Here is a 23411-nt window from a genome sequence, read left to right as displayed (position 1 = left end):
AAGGAAAAAGCTGTATCAGAATCAGGGTCTCCATAACAAAACAAAACACTTGGTATCCATTGCTCATATTGAGTGTGTTTATATTTACTGGGGGGCTTTTGCTATGGTTTTATTTTAATTAGTGACATGGAGAGGGAATGCAGTTTTAGTGGATGACTAAAATGGTTGATTCTCCTAAAGGATAGTGGGGTTTAATCATGGGCTTCCATTTACTCCCCCTTTAGTCTAAAAGTACGAACATGATGCCACCTCTACTGATTTTTGACCTGTCCCATTTGGGATCTCAAATCCAGATGCCAAACACCATCAACCACCAGTAAAGGCTGACCAGTTCTAGAGTCACTTTTGCCCCTTTTGGTAGCCAAAAAAGTGACAACTTTGGTGCAATTGCAGGGGATTCTCTAAAATACACCAGGTTTACTTGCACTTTTTAATGCACACATCGTGTGATGTCTCCCACTTTTCTGTGTCTCCGTTTTCTCCCCCCTTTCATCCCATATCTGTTTAGCAAAGGACGGAAATCCACTTTTTATGCTGATGAACAAACTTTGATTATTGCTTTCATCCCTTACGTGTTCATTAGCAAGTACAAACCCAGGCAAACATAAAGGATTCCATAATCTGTGAACAGTCTGTGGTTCAATTCCATACAGGATTTCATTACCCTCAACAAATGGGAGTCGTTAAAAAGTCAGAGCAGAAAAATCATACCAAACTAATATCTATATATATATGTAATATCTATCAGGGTGTTTCTATCACTTTTATTAAATTATGTAATGGTCTCTTCTTCACTGTAATTCCACCACCAATTTTTTTTCTGGACTATTATTGAGCTTTGAAGATTTAGCTGACAGGTTTGTCAGCAAAGCAGTGATAGCTTGAATCTTCCCCAAATCACTCTAATAAACCACAGCTGTACTTTGAACTAAAACATCCCATTATCCCTCTTTTTGCAAGATTCATGTTGATTAGTCCTCAACTAAAGGAGAGTGAACGCCTCTTGAACATGTTTTACAGTGAAGAAACAGGCTGCGTGTGCACATGGGAGATAAAAGGAACGTTCATCTCAGGAAAGTTATCAATAAACTATCTAAAAAAATGCAAATTCTCGCTTTCATTATTATTAATCACTGATTTGGGCCCTCTCTCTTGCTGGGAGCTGAGCAATCTGGCTCCAAGCCAGCAAAGCACTTAAGCATTTTCTTATCTTGCTGCATTGAAGTCGATATCACCATTCACACGCTCAAAGTTAAGCGTGTGTAAAACAGAATGTTCAGCCTCGCTCCAGCCTGAGCGCCCCAGAACAGGGCAGTTAATGGAATATGGAAATGGGAGAATCAAATCCTAGGCCAGGATGTTCTACAGATTGAAATAATGCTCGTTTTTAAATGGCTCTATTCCTCCAAGATCTGCTCCGTTTCCTCGGGTTGACGGTGTCCGACGGAGGAGAACGATGGGAGGATTACAATTCAAATATTATCTTATCCTATTTATCCCTGTATCCTATAAAACTGTAATTGCTGCAGACTCGAGCCATGCCTGGTGGAGCTCTGGCTGAAATCAGAGTTGCAGGAGGGCTGAAACTCTCCCCATGTGCTTTTTCCGTGAATGTTGGGAGACTTCAGGACGTTCAAGCTTTTCAAAACCTCCATTAAAGAGCTTTTATGAAATCCTGTTGCAGTTTCCATAGAAACAGCTGATCATAATTTCGGGGAGAATATAAAACCTTTTTCAACACATTTGATAGTAATTTTCTCCAAATGACCTCCAGGTAATTAATGTGATGGTTTGACCCCTGCTTTAACATTATTTTCTAAGAAACAAGCTGCAATGCTCCATTAAAAACCTGAATGCATTGTTCATACCGGGCAAAAAAGACCTTGGAAGTTTGGGATCTACTCAGGCAGGGATTGTGTCTGTGGCCAGTTCATGTTTCTGGTTCTTTTAAGACGTTTCTCTGAGCTTGGCAAAGATCACATCGATGTGATAACTTCTGTGCCTTTGCAGAATTCGCAGTCAGAAACCTTGACTTGAAACCAAATAAAACCAGAGTTGTCCATCTGTCTAAATCCCACTGGGAATCTGTGATGTCCAAACTTCAGGATTTACTGCATGACTTGCACACAACATAAAAGACTTTGCAGTGGTCACCCTCTACCAGAGCAGTGCTGCCCTTCTGGAAATGCTCCTGCAGCACCAAGAGAAGGACTCATTGTTGAGAATTTTACTTTGTTTTCTGAAGATTAACAGCAAATCAAGTCAAAAATATTTTCCTGTAACGCCAGATACTTAAATGAGCTGACTGATTTCTATTTCCTTCAAGAATTATTTAGGGTTTTATTCTGATGTGGTATTAGACATGCACAATTTTGGAAAAGTCATCAAATCATGGAATGGTTTGGATTAGAAGAGACCTTAAAGCTCATCTAATTCCAACCCCCTGCCACTGATGGGCAGGGACATCTTCCACTGTCCCAGGCTGCCCCAAACCCTGTCCAACCTGGCCTTGGACCCTTGAACCTCTGAATTGTTCCCAATATTTCAGTTCCCTTTTTCTTTCCCAGGTGAACTCTGTTTATCCAATGATACTTCCAGTTCTGCCTACAGTCCTATATTTACTTTCTTTTAAAGTTTTCTTTGTCATTTCATTAAAAAATGTAACAGATCACTGTCACTTTTCAGAGATCTCAATCCTAGTTATGCACTCCCATCTTTTGTTATCATTTTACACAGAATGGCACCTTTGCTGAAAAATGAATAAATCTAAAAAACTCAATGGAAAAAGTAAAAATGAAAGGATGCTGCTTTCTGTATAAAAATTTTGCAGTCTTCTCCAAATGGGATTATTTGTATATGGAATCCTAAAACCAGAGAACCCCTGGAAAAGGTCTCTCATACCATGGAGTTCAATCAATATAATCATCAATACATGAAAAGTATCAGCTGATCAAAAGTATCCTGACAAGTAAATCCACCAGAGTGTGTCCCCAAACAATCTGGGCTATTTTGTGCATTCATTTAGAGATCTCTGCTGAGGTACAAAATAGCCACCACTGTTTATGGGAGTGTTAAATCATGCAGAGCAGAAATCTGTGTCTGACTCAGATCCTTAAATTGGATGTTTTACTTTCCATAGGGTTCTGTTACCATTGGAAACACTGCTGCTCTCGTGGACAGAAATTTAAAATACAGTTATAATTATTTGCCGTGGATCTCAGGCACCTTCTAGCTAGCACAGAAGGAATTCTGACATTCTCAATATGGATGATTTGTTTGCTGCTCCCTCCAAGAAATGGGAATTTCCTGCACAGCCTCCCTGGATCATCTCTTTCCACAACTTGAGACAATGTAACTCTGTTTATAGGGAATAAAAAGGCATTTGCAGAACAAGAGCTGCTCCAATTCACTCTTGGGTGGAAAAGGAAGAACATTTATTTCAATATTTCAGTGGTTTTTCCACAGTTCTGAGGATTTGACCAAAGTTTCCAAGTATTCCAACAGGTTTTTCAGGCTCCAGGGTGGAAACCAAAGGTTTTACCTGACAGTGGCTCTGTGACCCATGAGTGGTGCTAAAGGAAACAGAGGTGAATTCCTCCAGAGCTTCTCCTTCACACAGGAAACTTCAGAGTTGTATTTCCATAAACAAGGAAGAAAGCCCTGCCTTTTCCCCCTGGATTCTGCATAAACTTGTAAATATGCATTTAACCTCATCACTTAGCTGGAAGGGACAACCTAATTTTACTTTTGCAAAGATACCCTCACTGATCCCTTCAATCTCTTCTTCTGCCATTTGAATACCCCTGGTTTATTTACTTCTCTTCCTTCACTATTCTTTTTTTTATATGTATTACTCTTTCCTGGAACTTTACACACCAGAAAAATCATTACCTCAAGTTTCATGCTCCAGTATTTATTGCTACAGGTCACTGGTTGCTGGGTCGGCTGTCCAAAGTCACCACTGTCACCACTGTCACCACTGTCACCACTGTCACCACTGTCCTCCCTGAAGGGCTCAAGAGCTGCTCTCTTTCCCTTGGAAAACTGCAAAAGTCCTGTAACGTGATCCTGCTACAGAAACTGCTCTGATTCAAAGTATTTCTGTTAATAAACCTCCTCTATAAATGTGTTTCTCAAGGGGAAGCGAAATCATGGAATAATGGAATGGTTTGGGTGGGAAGGGACCTTAAAGATCATCCAGTCCCACCTCCTGCCATAGGCAGGGACACCTTCCACCATCCCAGGTTGCTCCAAGCCCCATCCAGCCTGGCTTTGGACACTTCCAGGGATCCAGGGGCAGCCACAGCTTCTCTGGGAAACCTGTGCTAGGGCCTCCCCACCCTCACAGGGAAGAATTTCTTTCCCAATTTCCCATTTATCCCTGCCCTCTGGCAGTGGGAAGCCATTCCCTGAGTCCTGTCCCTCCATCCCTTGTCCCAAGTCTCTCTCCAGCTCTCCTGGAGCTCCTTCAGGCACTGGAAGTTCATTCTTTTTAATCTTGATTTATTGTCCTCAGTTCTGTAAAGAACATTTACTCACCTTGATAGTCTTTAAAATGCAAGAGGGAAACTGCATTTCCAAGAACTCCACCAGAATTTGTTCCATTTCTGGTTTGTTTTGTTCAGCTCCAGCTTATTCTGAAAGAAACCTGACACATAATATTGAACTTTATACCCCCAAATGATCCTTAACACTGTTCAGGATTTCCAGTAGAAATACAAAGTGCTAAATCTACTGCTCTGTTGTTAAGTGAGTGGGAAAATTCCCTTCTTTGCTGATTGTGGTCCCTCGGCTTCTTTACTGAAGGGAAACACTCTGAGTCCTATTGAAATCTCTACTGAAATTTTATTCTGCAAAATTCAGTGTATTGTTTGATTATACACAGAGCCAACCCAGTTTGTTTGTGCTATTTTTAAAGGAGTGTCCAAAATAGAACACAGCACTCAAACGAGGCAAGCAGGGCAGAATAATGACCTTATTCGAGGTGTTTGACATTTTTAATAGGATCACATTTTTTACTCTCTGAAATTCCCCAGCTCCTGCAACCAAATTCCATCTGAATTCCAAACCTTCAGAACCCCACTATCATTTTTTAAGACAATTTCAAGCGCTTTATGTATTTTCTATACACTTCACACAGTTTATTTGCACTTCAGCTGTCACTTCACCACTCTGCGTAGCTTTAACACCTCAAGCCCTTTTTTCCTACTTCTTCAAGTTCCCAAAATTTATCTGCAAATTCCCACGAGTGCACTCAGTGAAAATTGTATTTTAGATCATCGAGTGATAATCTCTTCTACCATCAAACTGTAGTTGCAGTGGATTAAGAACAACTCAAAGCCCCAGTTCAGGACACCTGGAGTGTCCTCTGGAAATGGGATGTTTGGGTTCACTTCCCTGCTACAGGGAATGTTTATTTATTATTTATTCAGTGAAAAAAGATCATGGAATAATTTAAATTGGAAAAGACCTCTGAGATCATCGAGTTGAACAATTAAAGGTCAAAGCATCACCTAAAAAAAATGTGTTTACTTCACTGCTTGGTTATCAAAGGAATCCCTTAGAAAGCAGAGGAAGATCATTTAAAATCCTGCAGCAAACTGGATTTCTCACATCTGCTGAGAGCATCCCTGTCCCAAAACTCTTGTGTAAAGTTCAGCTTCTTCCTGCTTTATGTTTTCCCAGAGGTGTCCCAAATAGGTATGGTTGGGTTTAAACCAAAGGACTTGTTTCACCCAATTTCCTTCGTTCAACAGGAAAATTCTGGATTATGTCATAAAGTGCTGGGAAGTTTTGGGTGGAAGGGATCTTGAAGCTCATCCAGTTCCACCCCCTGCCATGGGCAGGGACACCTTCCACTGGACCAGACTGCTCCAGTCCCATCCATCCCACCCATGACTTCTTCAAATCCCATTTGTTAATGAGACAGAAGAGTTGATTGATTGCACGGATCCATTTCTACCTCGTTGTCTGCAATCCTAGCAGGGAAAGCATTCCCTGCCCAGGAGCAGGGACACCCTCCACATGTCACTGCCAAGAGCCACCAACAGTGACTAGAACGGGAAAAAACCCTGCCTTTAAACACCCCTAAATCCAGGTGTGCTGACCCTGAGCTGAGTCCAACCCCTAAGGCGCAGTTTTATCTGAACAGCAACTGATCAGATTTTTGGAAATTCTCCCCCCGCCTATTTCCCACCTACTCCTGTAGGGATCGAGTTGGTATTATGCTGTTACTGCTCCTTTTTATGCTAATCACTTCAGAAAGAGGTTTGTAAAGTGTCCAATTTCCATTAATTCTTGAGAGCTCCATGCTTAACTCCCTTTTGTCTTCTTAAAGACAGTCATGATAGTTTACAGGTAAAAATAAGAGGGATACTGATACAAATTCTTATTATTACCCAATCATTTTCCAAAGGGGAAATTATGATTTGTTGGCACTCCTCAAGTAATAATTCAGCACACAAATCTTACTTTGCTCAGAGAACAGGTCCTACACAAACACATTTATTCTGTTGTCAGCCGTTTGCCAGTCGCCGCCTAATCCTCTCCAGCACTTCTGTTTCTCTAAAGAATATTAAAATATTCAATCATATCTTAAAAATGAGATTATAGAAACAGCATTATTTTAAAAAAAAAGGCAGATTTGGCAGTATCACCTTGAGGCCGCCCTAGGATTGGGACACACTAAGCCAGGTATTATATATATATTTTTATATATATATATATATATATAATGAATCACAGAATGGTTTGGGTTGGAAAAGACCTAAAACATCACCTAATTCCAACCCCCTGCCATGGGCAGGGACACCTTCCACTATCCCAGGCTGCTCCAAGCCCTGTCCAACCTGGCCTTGGACACTTCCAGGGATCCATGGTCAGCCACAGCTTCTCTGGGCAAATATAAATACATATACACACAGAGATATATTCACACATACAAAGATATAAAGTCCATATCTCTAAGAAGAACAAGTTGACAAATGAGAGAAAATTACAATTATTTCTTGACAGTAGGTTACAGAGTTCATTTGATAAGATCATGAGGAACATTTCACATTTCTTACATTCTTGGATATGATGTAATGTATCCACACATTAATTGGAATTTTGGTCACAATTAGCATGTAATAAATTCCTGATTAGTTGTACTCATTTAGAGCACTTTAATTGGTTTGTTTCCATTGATAAAATGTAATGTGGTTTAAACTCTGTAATTTAGAGATTGTAGTTAGTTATCATTGATTGGCTCATCAATAGCATTGTCACAAGTGTGGGAGGGCTGCCTTAATTGTGGCTGAAATTCCCATTTCTCAGGAAACAAGTGATGTAACAATTTTCCCTCTGGCTGTATTAGCACTTCATTTGCTGCTTTTATTAAGTGCTGTGGATTCTAAGATGAGTTTGCATTCTGTCTCTTTTTTTTTTGTGAAAACCTGGAAGTGTCTCACAGCTCAACTCCTGTCATTAATTTCTTGTAAACTTGTAACCCCAGTGCTCAGAGGAAATATTTACCACAGGTTCACCGCAGTGAAATGAAAAGTTCACTCAGCACAGACTGGAAAACTGGCAGCCCTCTAATCACAAATTCTGTTTTTCTTTGAAAGGTTATGTAGGGTTTCCAGGATTCTTCATTGGATTATGACTCTAAAACTGACACTTAGGCATATTTTTAAAATACATTTCTTTAATGCCTATCTCTCTCCTGCTACTCTGAGTTCTTTTTGCAATTTCCAAATGAAAATTGTATTCCTCTGTGAATTTACTCTCTTCCATTTATTTTGTTTTTCTCTGATTTCAATGGAACTGAGCTCTTGCATAACGTTAACTTCAATTATTTGAGACCTGTGTCATTTCAAGACATTCTTATACAACTATTTCAAAGTTGTGAGAGAGATAATAAAATCACAGAATCGTGGAATGGTTTTGGGTTAGAAGGGACCTCAAAGCTCATCTTGTTCTAACATAACACCTTCCATTGTCCCAGGTTGCTCCAAGCCCTGTCCAGCCTGGCCTTGGACACTTCCAGGGATCCAGGGGCAGCCACAGCTTCTCTGGGCACCCTGTGCCAGGGCCTCTCCAGCCTTCACACCCAGGAATTCCTTCCCAATATCCCATCTATCCCTGCCCTCTGGCAGTGGGAAGCCATTCCCTGTGTCCTGTCCCTCCATCCCTTGTCCCAAGTCCCTTTCCAGCTCTCCTGGAGCCCCTTTGGCCACTAGAAGTCCACAATAAGGTCATCCCTGAGCCTTCTCTGCTCACATTTCTCAGTAAACAAATACAGCGACAACACAATCGAACTTTTGAGGTTGTACCAAGATCCCAGCAAGAAATTCCTACAACGGCTGTAAAATGTCTGATCCAGAACTACCAAATTCACTTTGCAGGCCCGAGGCATAACAGAGAACCAAACCCCGCTGAGTTATTTCCATTTTTCTCTTGTCTCCCACATCAGACAGTCTGGAAGTGATCCCCAAGCTCTGACTTACAACCAGAGAACATTTTACGTGTTCCTTAAACCACCACAGTAAATTTTCAGGCACTGAGTTCAATGCTTTGGCCTCACAGTCATAACATAGGCCAAGACAGCTTAGAAATTGCAAAATAAATATTCCCCAATGTCGGAAATGTTTCCAGTGGGAGACCATAAGGTTGTATCATTTCATCTGGCTACCAAGGAGGTCTTGGGAGCAAGGCAAGGGCTGAAGTGGGCTTGGTTCATTCCAGGTCATCAGGAGATTCCCACCAAGGTTCTCAGCTCAGTATTCCATATAAATCTGAGAGCATTCATGCTGGATCTTGCAAAAAACAGGGTTCCTTTTCCTTGATGGTGTTTTAGATGCTTCCCAGTGCAACAGCACAAGGACATTGTGAAAATTCCTCACAAATCTCTCATTCACAGCTGCACTAAAGGAATCTCCTGGTTGTAGCAGCTGTTGTTTAACAGCTTCTCATTGATTTTTCTTCTCTAAATTCCTCCAACTCCTGGCATTCCCAGCAGCCTTTGCCAATGTGATCCACAGGCTGTTTGCACCATTAAACCAAGAGATTCCAAAAACGTAAACAGCATTTTCTTGGAGTAGGAAGAGACCTCCAAAACAGCAGCTGTCCTAACTGCCTTTTAAAGAATAATCAATGAATTTGGTTTCAATTTAGGGGTGTTTCAGATGGAATTAGCTGTAATCAACCTGTTCCTCTGTGGCTGATGCAGTTCTATTAAAGTCATGTCCAAGTGCTCAGCCTTTCAAATTAGCAAGATAAAAACACTCCAGTAAGAACTTTCTGCACAAAATGTGTCATCCAGCAAACTCATGATTTGCTGTGGTACAAATCCTTGCTAAATCCTTGCTAAATGCTTGATTTGGATGTCTTGTGCTTCTCACCAAACACTTGGCCACTCAGAAAGAAGAGGGCCAACTCACATTCCTGTAAATAGAATTTTTATGTCCCACCACGCACAGCTTGTGCTCTCTTCTTGCTGCTCTCGGTTGTCCTAGTGAACCCAAACTGATCTTGACCCTCTGCAAACTCCAGGTCAATTGTTTAAAGAATCAGTGAAAACAATTTTTATTTCTTTCCACCCACAAAACACAGACAGTTACAACAATGTGCCTGTGACTAATAAAACTCCCATCTTAGGAAAATATTTAAAGGTTAGGACGCTTAGAGAATGCAAAATGAAAGGTTTTCAGACTAAGGGAACAATGTGTGAAATTGTAAACAACAAAAACACAAAGGGACTTGCTCTACAAAATAGATGATAATACAGATGGATCATCAGAGGAGCCCAAACAGGTACAGAGCTTTGAATTATGCAAAGAACTCAGAAGAAATTGTTCTATTTTCAACTTCAAAATACAAACACATTGAGTGAAGTAGAAGCTGTGTGAGGATGGATTAAATAGACACCAGTTTCCTTTTAAAATATCTTTTAAAAAGTTCACAGAGAATGACACTTAGCTGAACCAGGTGACACTTTATCTGTGGGCAAGAGGTCAGTGGCACCTGGGCTGTGCCAGCTCTGGGGTGGCAGCAGGATCTGTGCTGGCACTGCTGGGACACCTCCAGAGGTGGGGACAGCTCTGGGACCCTCCTGACAAGAGGGACATTGAGGGGCTGGAGCGTGTCCAGGGAAGGGAACAGAGCTGGGGAAGGGGCTGGAGCATCAGGAGAGGCTGAGGGAGCTGGAAAGGGGCTCAGCCTGGAGGAAAGGAGGCTCAGGAGGGACCTTGTGGCTCTGCACAACTCCTGACAGGAGGGGACAGCCGGGGGGGGTCGGGCTCTGCTCCCAGGGAACAGGGACAGGAGGAGAGGGAACGGCCTCAGGCTGTGCCAGGGGAGGTTGAGGTTGGACACCAGGAGTGATTTCTCCATGGAAAGGATGGTCAGGCATTGGAACTGCCCAGGGAGGTTTGGAGTCCCCATTCCTGGAGGTGCTCATGTCTGCCCATGGCACTCAGTGCTCTGGGCTGGTGACAAGGTGGGGATCCACCACAGGCTGCCCTCGATGGTCTCAGAGCTCTTTTCCAACCTCAGTAAATCTGTGAACAGCCTGTTCAGCAACACCAGCTCTGCCTCAGCTCCCAACTCACCAAACATTTTCAGCAGAACACATTTATTTATTTATTTGTTTCCGTGTTTCTCATGAGTGAAACGATGGCACTCCAGAACTGCACGGAATTACATCACTCGGTTCCCGTGGGTGACATCCCTTCCCCCTCCTGTGCCACTTGATTCTTGACTGAGCTAAAGCACTGAAAAATTAGACTTCATTTCGGTATGCTAATAGCAATCTATCCAAAACAATGTAATCAAGGCCTCGTGTGCTCCTATAATTTCATTCTTGACATAAGTCTGACAGCTATTTATTGTTGGAGTGAACTGTGGGGAGGGGAAGAGAAAAATTCCTGTAATTTCCCCTCCCCCCAACCAACACAACAGCTTTGCAGTTTGAAGCAGGATCTTTGTGAACCGCACAAAATGGGAATAATCAGGGGGTTTACATATGTCTTGTCTTAAGCAATCAAGGCCCAGAGTTAAAGGAGAGGCACATTCAGATGCGCCAATTCCCAAAATGGCCACCTCTGATGAGCCAGCTGTGAGCTTCAATTGTCACATTATAATTTAGGCAGGAGGAGGAGGAGGAGGGGGGAAGAGAAAGGCATCCAGCTCCACACTGGATGAACATAATTATTCACAGCAGGATGCTGCAGAATTAATTTAGCCAATCAGAATTATAGTGGGGGCTGGGCATTGGCAGCAGAGAACGGGGGGAAAAAAGGAGAAGGAAAGGAGAAAGAAAATCAGGAGAGGGATCAAAACAATGTGACTAACACCTTGGTAATGTTTTGATTGTGCATCCCTCAGTGTACTTAGGATACAGTGAAGTGGAAACAAAACTGTGACATAGATGGGCCTGGCTGGAAATGAGAGATGCTGAGAATTCAGTTCATTGGGTGAAAAAAGCATCAGTCTGAGGGGGGTTTTGTCAAATATCACATGAAATGCTACCTGGCTAGATCACACTGTTAATATATTGCCAGATAAAGGTTAGGCTGGACGGGATTTGAAGCAACCTGGGATAGCAGAAGGTGTCCCTGCCCATGGCAGGGGGTGGAACAAGATGAGCTTTAAGGTCCTTTCCAACTCAAATAATGCTGTGATTCTACAGTGAACATAAATCTGGGAACAACACTTGCAATTTCACATCCTTCTGGGGCAGAACTCGAGAAACCCTGCCAAAACGCCACTCAAATAACAGAGCAGGCAGGAAAACCACCCCCAGCCCAGGCTGTGCTCAGATGACGCGATCCTCCCAATTTCAGCTCAAAACCCACCAAGAATTTTGTGATGACAGTTCTGGGTTGTGTGAGTGAGAGGAGCTGCCTGCGGGAGTGAAGAACGGGAGCTTTTCCATCAGAGGTCTGGGCTCAGAGAGAAGCGTTTTGTTTAATGATTCCATTAAATTCATCTCGGACCAACGCCGAGCAATATTGGTCATCACTTCAGCATAAAACCCCTGCTGAGAGGAACGGGGACTTTAACTCTTCTCATATGTTTTTCTGTGAGTTTTGAGTGCAATGTTTCATCAATTCACAATTTCCCAACGGCTTATGTTTTTCCTTTTTTTTCTGAAGTTAGATTATATTTTGGCCAGCAAAGGAAATAGTAGGATACATTAAAGAAATCAGGCAGAAATGTGTTTCTTGGTTGCTTTCAGCTCTCAGTGTCCAGAGAAATATTTCAACCCAGGTCACCAAGTGAGTAAATTTAGATGGAAAGAATTCTTCTGGTTTCTACTCCCCCTACAAAGAACAGAACAGGACCAGGGAAGTCACACCCTCACCCTTTGATCCTCCTTTACCTGAAGAAGGATCCAACAACCTACACCTGTTTGCTCCTATTCCTGCCAATACCTCTTTGCAGCTGCAAAAACAGAGGGAAGATTGAAAGGATAGGGAATATTTTAGATACCTCAACAAGGAGTGTTGAATCCTCCATAAAAATAAATTTCTCTGTTTTCAAATTTCTTATGCATAGATGACCTTAAGCTTTAATTCTACCTTAAGAGATGCTCAAAGAAGGGATGTGTAGACAATGGATCTCCAGAATACTCAGTTTAGTTCCACTTAAATGAAAAATAAAATGATTATACTGCTAGGCAGACTGCAAGGCTTGGTTTGGGTTTTTTTTTTTTCCTTTCTTTTCCTGGAATTGTAAGAGTATGACAGATGGAACGGAAGCAGAATCCTGGAGTTCCTGTAAAAGTTAACTCAAGCTTCTGCTCTCTGATTCTGGTAATGGAGAGGGAAATGCCAGGAAGGTTGGTCAGGTTTTATTCCTGGCGATAATGTTTGATGAACACCACTGTCAACGAGAGCTGTGATTTAATCTGGAAGGATATAAGGCCTTGTGGTAAAAATGGTATAACTACAAATCCTGATTAACAATCACTGCAACAGTAAAATTGGTTCCCATAGCAACAAGGGTGGAATGATACAACAAATGGCAAAGCCACATCAGATAAATTACCCCATGAAATAGCCCTTTTTGGAAGTCATTTGCCTTTCTGCTGCCTTCATCTTTAAGGACTTGCAAATACTACTTTCAATCTCCTGATCCTCGCTGCTCATCCTCTAAATTCCATCATCATTTGTTCTTCTAATGGCCAAGGTAAAAGAATACAATAAAAGTAATAAGAAGACAATATGGTATTTAACATCTGAAAGCTCATGGCAGATCCCGACAGTTTTTAAAAAATCCACATTCCTATATATCTTATAAATTTTCCTCTTTTCATCCGCTCTGTGTTTATTTTATGGTATTTCCATAACTTCAGCTTCCAAAAGCAAATAGCAATTTTAGATATTTTGCATTTGTAAAACAAACGGCTGCAGCCACCTGCCTTGAAGGCATTGCTTAGGGAGCAAACATGGAACCGAGGGAGAAAACAGAACTCAGAGATGGAATTAGAGATTAGATACTGATCACTTAAAACATGTAGAAAATATCTTTCAATGAGAATGACCCTTTGAGTTAAAAAATGTGTAGTTCCAGCTGTGTAGCTCCTGTAGCCACATCCAATCTGGATCTGAAAAAATCCTAGAATGGTTTGGGTCAGAAGAGACCTTAAAGTCCCACCCCTAGGGATGCCTTCCACTATCCCAGGTTTTTTCCAAACCCATCCAATCTGGACTTGGACACTTCCAGGGATCCAGGGGCAGCCACAGCTTCTCTGGGAAACCTCTGCCAGGGCCTCCCCACCCTCACAGCCAGGAATTCCTTCCCAATATCCCATCCATCCCTGCCATCTGGCAGTGGGAAGCCATTCCCTGTGTCCTGTCCTTCCAGGCCGTTTTCCAAAGTCCTTTGTTGCTCGCTGTCCAGCTGGAGGGGACAGGAAAATGAAACCAAACTCTTCTCACAGGTGTAAACCAAATAGACAAGAGGCAACAAAGAAAAGCTGAAATAGTGGAGATTCCAACTCAGAACAAGAAAGAATAATTAAATTACCACAAACCTGGTCAAGGAAGGGTTTGGAAAAACACAAGCCCTGGTTCTCTGACACTGAAAGTCCTGAATGATCATCTCTGTTCAAGATGAGGAACTGAAGACCTCAGGAAACCCCTTCCCTCCAATGTGGTCCTGTTTCCCCAGAGACAGCATTCAACTTTCAAATTTTAGTGACCCCTCACTCCAACAAAACCACACAGTAATGCTTTGAAAAGAGCTGGAGAAATGAAACACCAGAAAGCCTCTTGAGCTTCACACAGTCACATACCAAAACACAAAAACACAAAAACACAAAAACACCGAGCCAAGAGCAGCTTTACTGTCATGACCAGGGACAGGACCTAGGGAACAGCTGGAGCTGTGTCACAGGAGGATGAGGTTGGATATCAGGAATAGGATCTTTCCCCAGAAGGTGTTGGGCACTGAAGAGGCTCCCCAGGGAATGGGGATGTTCCCAAGGCTGCCAGAGCTCCAGGAGTGTTTGGGCAATGCTCTCAGGGATGCACAGGGTGGGATTGTTGGGGTGTCTGTGCAGGGCCAGGGGTTGGACTCAATGATCCTGCTGGGTCCCTTCCAGCTCAGGGTATTCCATGATTCCATGACTCACTTTGTACTTATTTAAAAGAAAGCTTCTAAATGTCCTTTTATACCTTTTATACCTTTTATTCCTGATTTCTAGGAGGAGAGCCCTGAACACCTCACCCACCCTCAGTGACATGAAAGGGCTGCCAGAAATCTCTGCTTCCATTTGGATTTCTGTACCTTTCAAGCCATACAAGCACCTTCTGTCCCCTCAATCCATCCCAAGTTCCTGCAGCACCACCCTCCAGTCCCAGCCTGACAGGAGCTCTCCACGATGCAGAGTTTACATGAGAGAATTCAAATATCAGAAGAGTGAAATCACCACATCTCAGCTCTTTAAAGAGGGAGGTGAAGAGCAGAGCTGCTCCCCCATAGTGGGCAGTGCCCTCCAGAAGGGTTTCCTTAGTCTAAATCACAGAATCACAAATGATGCAAATGATTTCCCTGAAAATTAGGAGAGAAAACAGAAAAAAAATTCTGTAATACACTAAAATGTAATGCTTTAGCATTTACAAACTAATTAAAAATACAGGTGATAAAGTTGTAGTTCTGAAGTTACCCAACCCTGTATAACCCAGTATTCCTCCCTTGGAGGCAGAATGGAAATACAAAATCACACAGTTATCAACTTCCCAAATATCCTGAATGCTGAAAACCCAAGAAGCTTTAAGACCTATAAAAGGATCTCACGCAGAACCATGCAGGTATGACAAGAATCAAAGAATTCAGCAGAAAAGAATGCCAGGAAGGAGCAAAAATAGCAGTTTTAAAGAGCTTTAACGATGAGCTGGCACCAAATAAATAAGCCTGAATGGCAATCAAACAATTTTCAGCTTCTTAAGTCTTCAAAATTTACTTTGTCCAACTATTATTAGAGCTGAATAGGTATGAAGAAAAGCAAGACAAAAGCTTGGGAAGGAGATGGTTTTTGTATCCTGCTCTGAAAAGCAGCATCATAAACTGAGTTGGAAATGCTCTTTATGTCTCTGGGCAGGACAACTATTAATACAGAACAAAAAAAAAAAAAAAAAAAAAAAAAAAGGAAATATATATACATATATCTATCTATACATAGACACACACACATTCAGGTCACTTTATTCAATGGGGCTATTTTAAGAAGTGGAATACTTTACCAAGAATTTGATCAACAGAGTTGATATAGACTGAATGCAGCGGCAAAATCTCTTCTATTCATTCCTCCCAATGCCCTAACCGGAGAGAACAGGGTAAACTTGGGAAGTAATTCAGATAAATATGAGCATGGCACTGGCCAAAATAATTCCTCCATCATTACCTTGAATCTATTTCAAGGCTGAGAAGTTGAGTTGTTGATTCAGTTTTGCAAGAATAACATCAGCACATTTTCATCTGATCTTCTTGCCTGGCAGAAAACTTCAAGTCTGTCTGCTGAAAGATCCCCTCAGCATGACTTTACAGGTGCTCGTTGTGTAAAATTAATAAAATTAATAAATCATGCATTCAGCTACTTACCTATTGCAATTAACTCAATTTCAGTCCTCAAAATCGTATATTTTTAAGCCCCCAACTGGTTTAAAATGTCAATCACCATATTAAAAGATCTCTAAGATATACTGGTCCAATTCTAATTAGAATGAAGATTAAATTTGTGGAATGACTTTGTTGAAGTGAGAGTCAATGTTAAAATATTTTCCAGAAAAATAAACATTTATATGCACAACGCAGCATTCTGGAAAAAACTTCAAATATTATGAAAAGAGACAACCCCTTTTTCTAAAAGAAGCTTTACATAAATAACATAAAAATAATTTTGTAAATGGAGCAGAGTGACTATTTACCACCCATATGAAACAAGAAGGTTTTTCACATGTTTAAAATGTAATCATTTTGCTCTCAGTAGTTACTTAGGCAAAGTAAACAGAGTACGCCAGTGAAACAGAAAATTAATATACATCCTATTTCTCCATGAAATACAGTATTTCTCCATAATTCCAGTGGCTCAAATATAGAGGCTGATGTACTCAGTAACCCAGAGATTTACCATAAAACCTTCCTCCATAGAAATATGTATTTTTAAGAAGCTGAACTGCAAATATCAGGGTTTTTTTAGCAGAAGAGACGAGTCAATCTTCATTCTATTAACTCTTGGAATCTGACACTGCATCTTGCTGGGACATTTAATCTCAGCGTTGAGGCTGCCAGAAATTCACAACTGATAAAACCAAGAGTCAGTTCAGATCCTTGGTCCTGGCACTGACACTCAGAATTTGTTTGTAAGTCATAACTTGAAGACAGGATTATTTATGATGTCATGACAAAGAGACACAGACCTTTTCATGAGCTGGAGCCACATTATTTGATGTCACACTGGGCTTGCCACCTTCTAAACATTCCCATTATCTGGAAATTCCCTTTTTATGGCAGCAGTTACTGAAGTTCAGATGTTTCACCTCTCAGCATCTCAGTGTCACTCCTGATGGGGCACATTTACAGTTTTTATTACAGGAGAAAACGAGTACTTGGTAATTTCAAAATATTGTGGCTTTTCCCTGTTCCCCTCCGATTAGGGGGAAAGGATTTAATTTTTATTGATTCTTTTTAACTGTGTTGCAAACTCTTGATTCCTTTTCTCTTTTCAATATTAACTCCTTCCTGATCAAACGCTTCCTTTTTCCCTCCTGTAGGAATTCTAACCACAAAGGAGCCCCTCATGACAAGAGGGACCTGGAGGGGCTGGAGCATGTCCAGGGAAGGGAACAGAGCTGGGGAAGGGGCTGGAGCACCAGGAGAGGCTGGGAAAGCCTGGAAAGGGGCTCAGCCTGGAGAAAAGGAGGCTCAGGGGGGATCTCCTGGCTCTGCACAACTCCCTGACAGGACAAATGACAGGACAAGAGGAAATTACCTCAAGGGAGGTTTAGGTTGGATATTAGGAAAAATTTCTTCATGGAAAAGGTGCTCAGGCACTGGCACAGCTGCCCAGGGCAGTGCTGGAGTCCCCAGGGAAGGATTTAAGAGACAGGTGGATGTGGAACTTGGGACCATGGGGCAGTGCTGGGTGAACAGCTGGATTTGACTGTCTCAGAGATCCTTTCCAACCTAAAGGATCCTGTGATCCCACCCTAAATCATCCTTTACTGCCTCCAGCTTTAGGGAGCACACCATCCACAGAAACACCAACATCAGAGAAGGTTCAGAGCACGCCTGATCACACCTCTACCACCACGTGGCAGAAGTCTCACCCACAAAAAATAAAAATATTTTTCCACCACTCTGTCATTCCCTGGGCCGGCACAGCCACGCCAGGACAGGCCAGTATGCTCTGCACAGACAACATGGCTTTTATTTTCTATTTATAAAAATGATATTGTCGTGATGAGACTTGAGACTCCAGGAGCTGAGAGGAGAAAGCTCAGGCAGGGCTTCTGCTTATCCAGAATAAATTCTCATCTTGTTATAGAGGATCCTTGGATGGCTCTTTTGTTACTGCAGAAAGAACCTGACAGTGTTGATAACGACACAACCCTGGATCTTGCAGTGCTTTTGAAAGCTCAGACAGAACCTGTCGGTTCCAAAAGTAACAGAGAAAATCTTCTCCTGACTTTAAATCCCGGAAAGAAATCAACGCCTCCACAAAAATAGAGGAAAATGCCTTGAAAAGCCTTTGAAGGAACAAAGAACCAGCAATAACGACAAAAAAAAAAACCACCAAAAACACAAAAAAAACCACCAAGAAACAAAATCCTCACTGCTTTTTAGGTGACATACACAAAATCCAGCAGTGCAGAAGCCAAAATGTTAAAATTAGTGCTGGTGCCTGAGAGAACCCTGAGGGAGTTTGCATTAGCACAACAAAAGTTTGCATAGAGCAGCTTTGATGAAGTGAGCAGGCCCTGCTCCGAGCAGGAGATGAAGTTACAAAGGGTGTCAAACCCGCTGTGCAGACTCTTCTGATGATGCCTTTCACAGAACTGCGAGAAAAAAAAATTATTTGCTAACATTTTATAGCCTCCTCGTGGTGGAGGAAATGCCACAGTGCAAAGAATGAGAGTAGGTCTTCCTAGGTGACAGAACAAAATATTTCCAGGTGTTTAAGCCAGGTAACAGTCACTGATGAATGATCCTAAATTCATCGTGGAAATAAAAAAAGCAAACAAAAATACCAAGGGATAACTGAGATATCCCAGCGCTGTTTGCAGCACTCCCACAGCAATTATCTACAACACCTCTGCCTTACACCTTGCCAAGCCAAACACCCAGGTAGAGCTCAAGAAATTAACAGAGTAATTAAGACCCAGCTAAATTATTTCAAGCACTTCCAGTGGAAAAGGATCTTAAATTCAGGGAAAGAATTCTAAAAGTGCAGAGCTGTGCTGAACTCGTCACTTAATTGAAAGCTTCTAAAAAGTCTGGAGGAAAATCAGAGCCACACAGTTGTATTTTAATATAAAAGCACAAGAACTGAGGTCTCATCACTGCTCGTATAAAAACACCCAGTGCAAAATTCACCACGTGCTCTGAGAGTCAGACTCTTGATATTCAAATTATTCAAATCATGGAATGGTTTGGGTGGGAAAGGACCTTAAAGCTCATCTTGTGCCACCCCCTGCCATGGGCAGGGACACCTTCCACTATCCCAGGCTGCTCCAAGCCCCGTCCAACCTGGCCTTGGACACTTCCAGGGATCCAGGGGCAGCCACAGCTTCTCTGGGAAACCTCTGCCAGGGCCTCCTCACCCTCACAGCCAGGAATTCCTTCCCAATATCCCATCCATCCCTGCCCTCTGGCAGTGGGAAGCCATTCCCTGTGTCCTGTCCCTCCATCCCTTGTCCCCAGTCCCTCTCCAGCTCTCCTGGAGCCCCTTTAGGCTCTGGCAGGGGCTCTGAGCTCTCCCTGGATCCTTCTCTTCTCCAGTTGAGCACCCCCAGCTCTCCCAGAGCAGAGGTCAGAACACAAAAAGGGCTGTCCAGCCCTGGCACAGCTGCCCAGGGCAGTGTTGGAGGGGTTTGAAAGCCCTGTGGATGTGGCACTTGGGGACATGGGGCAGTGGTGGCCTTGGCAGTGCTGGGGGAACACTTGGACTCAATGATCTGAAAGGGCTTTTCCAGACTAAATGATTCCATCATTTTCTGATATGAATAAAAATTCTATTGGCTGCTGAGTCACCGGCAGCATTTCAAGAAGCCCTTTGTCACAGCATTGCTCTATCCAAATAACTCGTTCAAGTCACATTAAAATCCCAAAATCAGGTGCTCAGAAGTTTGCAGATGCCAGAATTCTTTCTGTCCCCATCCATCCCAGCAATCCTGCTGGGTGTCCCCATCCCGATACCAACTCAATTATGTAATTCCAATTTTCTGGCAGGATCTCAGCCCTATCTTGTGACCAGGAATTTATTCTGTGCTTCATTTTAACCCTGCCTGTATCTCATACTCTGTGTAAACTCTTTGCAGCTACAACTGATGGCAGCCATGGAATTTCTCACCCAGTGCTGCAGGTCCCAGTTCACCTCCCAACCCTCCAGGTTTTACAGCTCACAATAGCCACCTTTATCCACCCAGCACAATTAAACTTCCATAATTTAATGTACAAGAGCAGAAAGTTATTCCAGCTGCTTCATTAAAACCTCTGTATTTGTGATAAATCAATAAATAACTGTATTCTATTTATTATTCAAGCTGTTTTTCAAACACGTTCCCACGGACTGCCGAGATCAAAGGAAGTTGCCAAAACTTTTCAGAGCACAGGATGCAAAGCTGGGCTCCACGATTTAATTGGATCGTGTGGAAAATGCACAGAAGCTGAAATTCAAGTGATGATCACATTTTATCTTACTAGGACCTGGAAGAACACCCAGCACCACGACTGAGGACAACAGGGAAAATATCTGTGCCCTTCCTCCTGCACAAGCCTGGAAGCCTGGAAGTCACAGCTTCAAGAAATCAAATTGGTTGTTTCTTATTTGCTTTGTATGTGGTGATCAATTAAATTGGAAAAAAAAAATGCCACTCAGTTTGATTTGACAGAAATTCAGCATTCTGTGAAATGTTTGGTTCAGGGCACTTGGCGCACAGAGACTCCCTACTCTGAGAAAGGGAGAAGGTTTTTAAAATGTTAATATGAGAAAAAAGAGATTTGGACTCAAAACCGCCACACAGGCTCCTTAGGGAAGCCCTAGGACAGCACTGAACCACAGGAATTAGGCAGCTTCCAATCCCAGATCCAGGAAATCCATGTATTGAAAGGTGTGCCATGACTCCAGCCAACCATCCCACAACTTCCTTAATGCTGCCTACAAGGCTGGAGGAAATTAATGAGAATTATCATTATGTCCTCAGAAAATTATAGATATTACTGCTGCAAATCTCACAAATAAATGAAAAAAAAAATCCTAAAAGGCAACATCATGGGCTCGAGTCTCATTTCCAGTGTGTGGTCACATTTGAAAAGCACCCATTTAACAGCAAATGCATAAATACACAAAGTAATCAGTTTTATCAGGTAGCTTGCAAGGTATGAGTCTGCACCTTAGACCTGGCTTTCAAATTAACTTGTCATTTTTTTAAATTACAAACAGTAGTTTCTGCCATAATTTAGTACACCATGAATGATGTATCTAAATAAATATTCACCTCCTGTCTAAATATGAAAATAATGCTTTTCCTATCACATAAAACTAATTATTGGAGTTTTGCACGGCCATTTTTTTCCAAATTGCATTGTGAATTATTCATGATGCTGAGTTTAATACCGTTATTTTAATGATAACATCTCATCAAAAAAAGTTTCAGAAGAAGAATTAAACACATCTTTAAACAAAAGAAACAAAGGGTACTGAGTTAAAATCATCCTTTTGGTAGTTTTAGGGAGATTAAAGTCAAGAGTAAATAGAAACTTGGTCTCTTCAAAACCTGGCAGTTCTTTGGCTCCAGGGTGACACTTCAAATTAAAATGTAACAGCTGAGCTAGCAGAGAACAAATGGAGACAGTATTTGAGCAGAAAATATTTCCTTGTAAGTACAACAGTGGTTTGGGCAGGTGGAGAGGATTTGAACTCCCACCTTCAGATTTTTGACAGTTTTTTTACGGTGAGAATGAGAGAAAAATGTGAATTTTGGAGATTCAGGCTGAAGGAGGAGGCAAAGAAAGGACAATGCCCTAAATGACAGTCCATTGTCACTGCTGTGTGTAGGAAAACCTTTACATGGAAAGTCTGCCTTGGTTTCACGCCTTAGAGAGTCACGGAATTCCAGAATGGTTTGGATTACAAGGGATCTTAAATCTCACCTTGTTCCACCCCCTGCCAGGGGCAGGGACACCTTCCACTATCCCAGGCTGCTCCAAACCCCACCTAACCTGGCCTGGAACATTTCTAGGGATGGGTTTCCTATTTATTTGCAAATTTTGTTCCCTCTACTTTCTCAGGGATCACAGCTCCTCTCCAAACATCATTCAACACTTTTTTTTTTTTTTTCTGCTGGAGAAGCAAATGGAGTTTGAGACCAAACTCAGACACCACGAGGACCCCCTGAGCTGTGTCACCAGAGCCCCTGGAGCAGAGGAACTGAACTTTCCTGCCTCTCCACCAGCGTGAGCCCTCCCTGCTGTGTTTCCCTCAGCTCATGCCATCCTTCCCTCACATTTCCCTGCTCAGCTGGACCACAAGTTCCTGGGAACAACAGGGGCACGGCTGTGGCACAATCCAGGATGCTTTGAGTGGTTCTAACACAGTTCTACAAGCTGAAAGTACTTTGTTTAACGCCTTAAGGCAGAAGGAGATGAAGAAGAAATAAGAGAGAAATACGACAAAAATGGCCCAGATATTTAATGTCATGGAATAGTTTAATATCATGGAATAGTTTGGGAAGGGAACTTAAAGATCATCCAATACCAATCCTGGCCATGGGCAGGGACACCTTCCACAGACCAGGCTGCTCCAAGGCCCATCCAACCTGGCCTTGGACACTTCCAAGGAGAAATCTTCTCTCCTTTGCCTTCTCCAAAGTCTTCCCAGTTTTCAGCAGGATAAATGAACAGTCTTGAAAACATCTTAGCAAAGTGATTTCTCCATTAGCTCCAGTGGCCACTGAGAGGAGGTTGCCACTCCTCCACGAAGAGGAAAAGAGGGCCAGGTGGTCACACACATTCTCTCCTCCTCCACAGCAGTAATTCAAGCCAGTTTTCTGCAATCAAACTGTCTTAGCGCTTTTTTCTTTTAATAAAAAGCTTTTTTCCCTCAATTTTTCCTGCAGCTGAACGTATATAAAGGATCCAGATATGAGGACCGTGGACTGTGTGTTATCTTCTGTGTCATTAAATCAGATCTGTCTATCAAAGCTCTCCTTCACCTCTCCCCTGCCACAGTTCATTACAAGGACCTGTTCTTTTATGACTAAACGATGGAGTAATATTAATCCTTGCCAAATGTAAAAAGGGAGATATGATAGCAGGAATTTAATAAAAATACTTTTATTTGCCAAGGTATTTTTCTGCAGCTATCAAATGGAATAATAGCACGTCTCAAGACTCCCAAAGAATGGCAGCATATTTTCCTCAATGAGTTAAAATTTTATCTTCAGCCCCTAGTTGTATAATTTGTAAAGGCTGAAGAGTCAAATCATTTTTTTAAAAAAAGTCAGATATTCCGATAAACACAATTCACATTGGAAATTATTTTATATTCTCAGTTACTGTTTAATTATTATTCTATTAGGAAGGGACCATCTGGGTCACTGAACCAATCCCACGCTCCCAGCAACACCCTGGTCCTTTAGTTTATACAACATTTACATGATTTGCCTCATTACTGCCTTTGGAAAGCCAGTCCAGAACTTGAT

General features: G+C 42.1%; 1 protein-coding gene across 2 annotated transcripts in view; it reads right to left on the bottom strand.

Annotated features, from left to right (window-relative positions):
* The window catches only part of MSRA (methionine sulfoxide reductase A), a 239589-nt gene that overhangs the window by 179110 nt on the left and 37068 nt on the right, over positions 1 to 23411 (bottom strand). The window lies entirely within an intron of this gene.

The sequence above is a fragment of the Prinia subflava genome, chromosome 2 (assembly GCF_021018805.1).
Source record: "Prinia subflava isolate CZ2003 ecotype Zambia chromosome 2, Cam_Psub_1.2, whole genome shotgun sequence".
Lineage (NCBI taxonomy): Eukaryota > Metazoa > Chordata > Aves > Passeriformes > Cisticolidae > Prinia > Prinia subflava.
The sequence above is the reverse complement of the archived record's forward strand: the minus strand, read 5'-3'. Positions and strand labels throughout refer to the sequence as shown.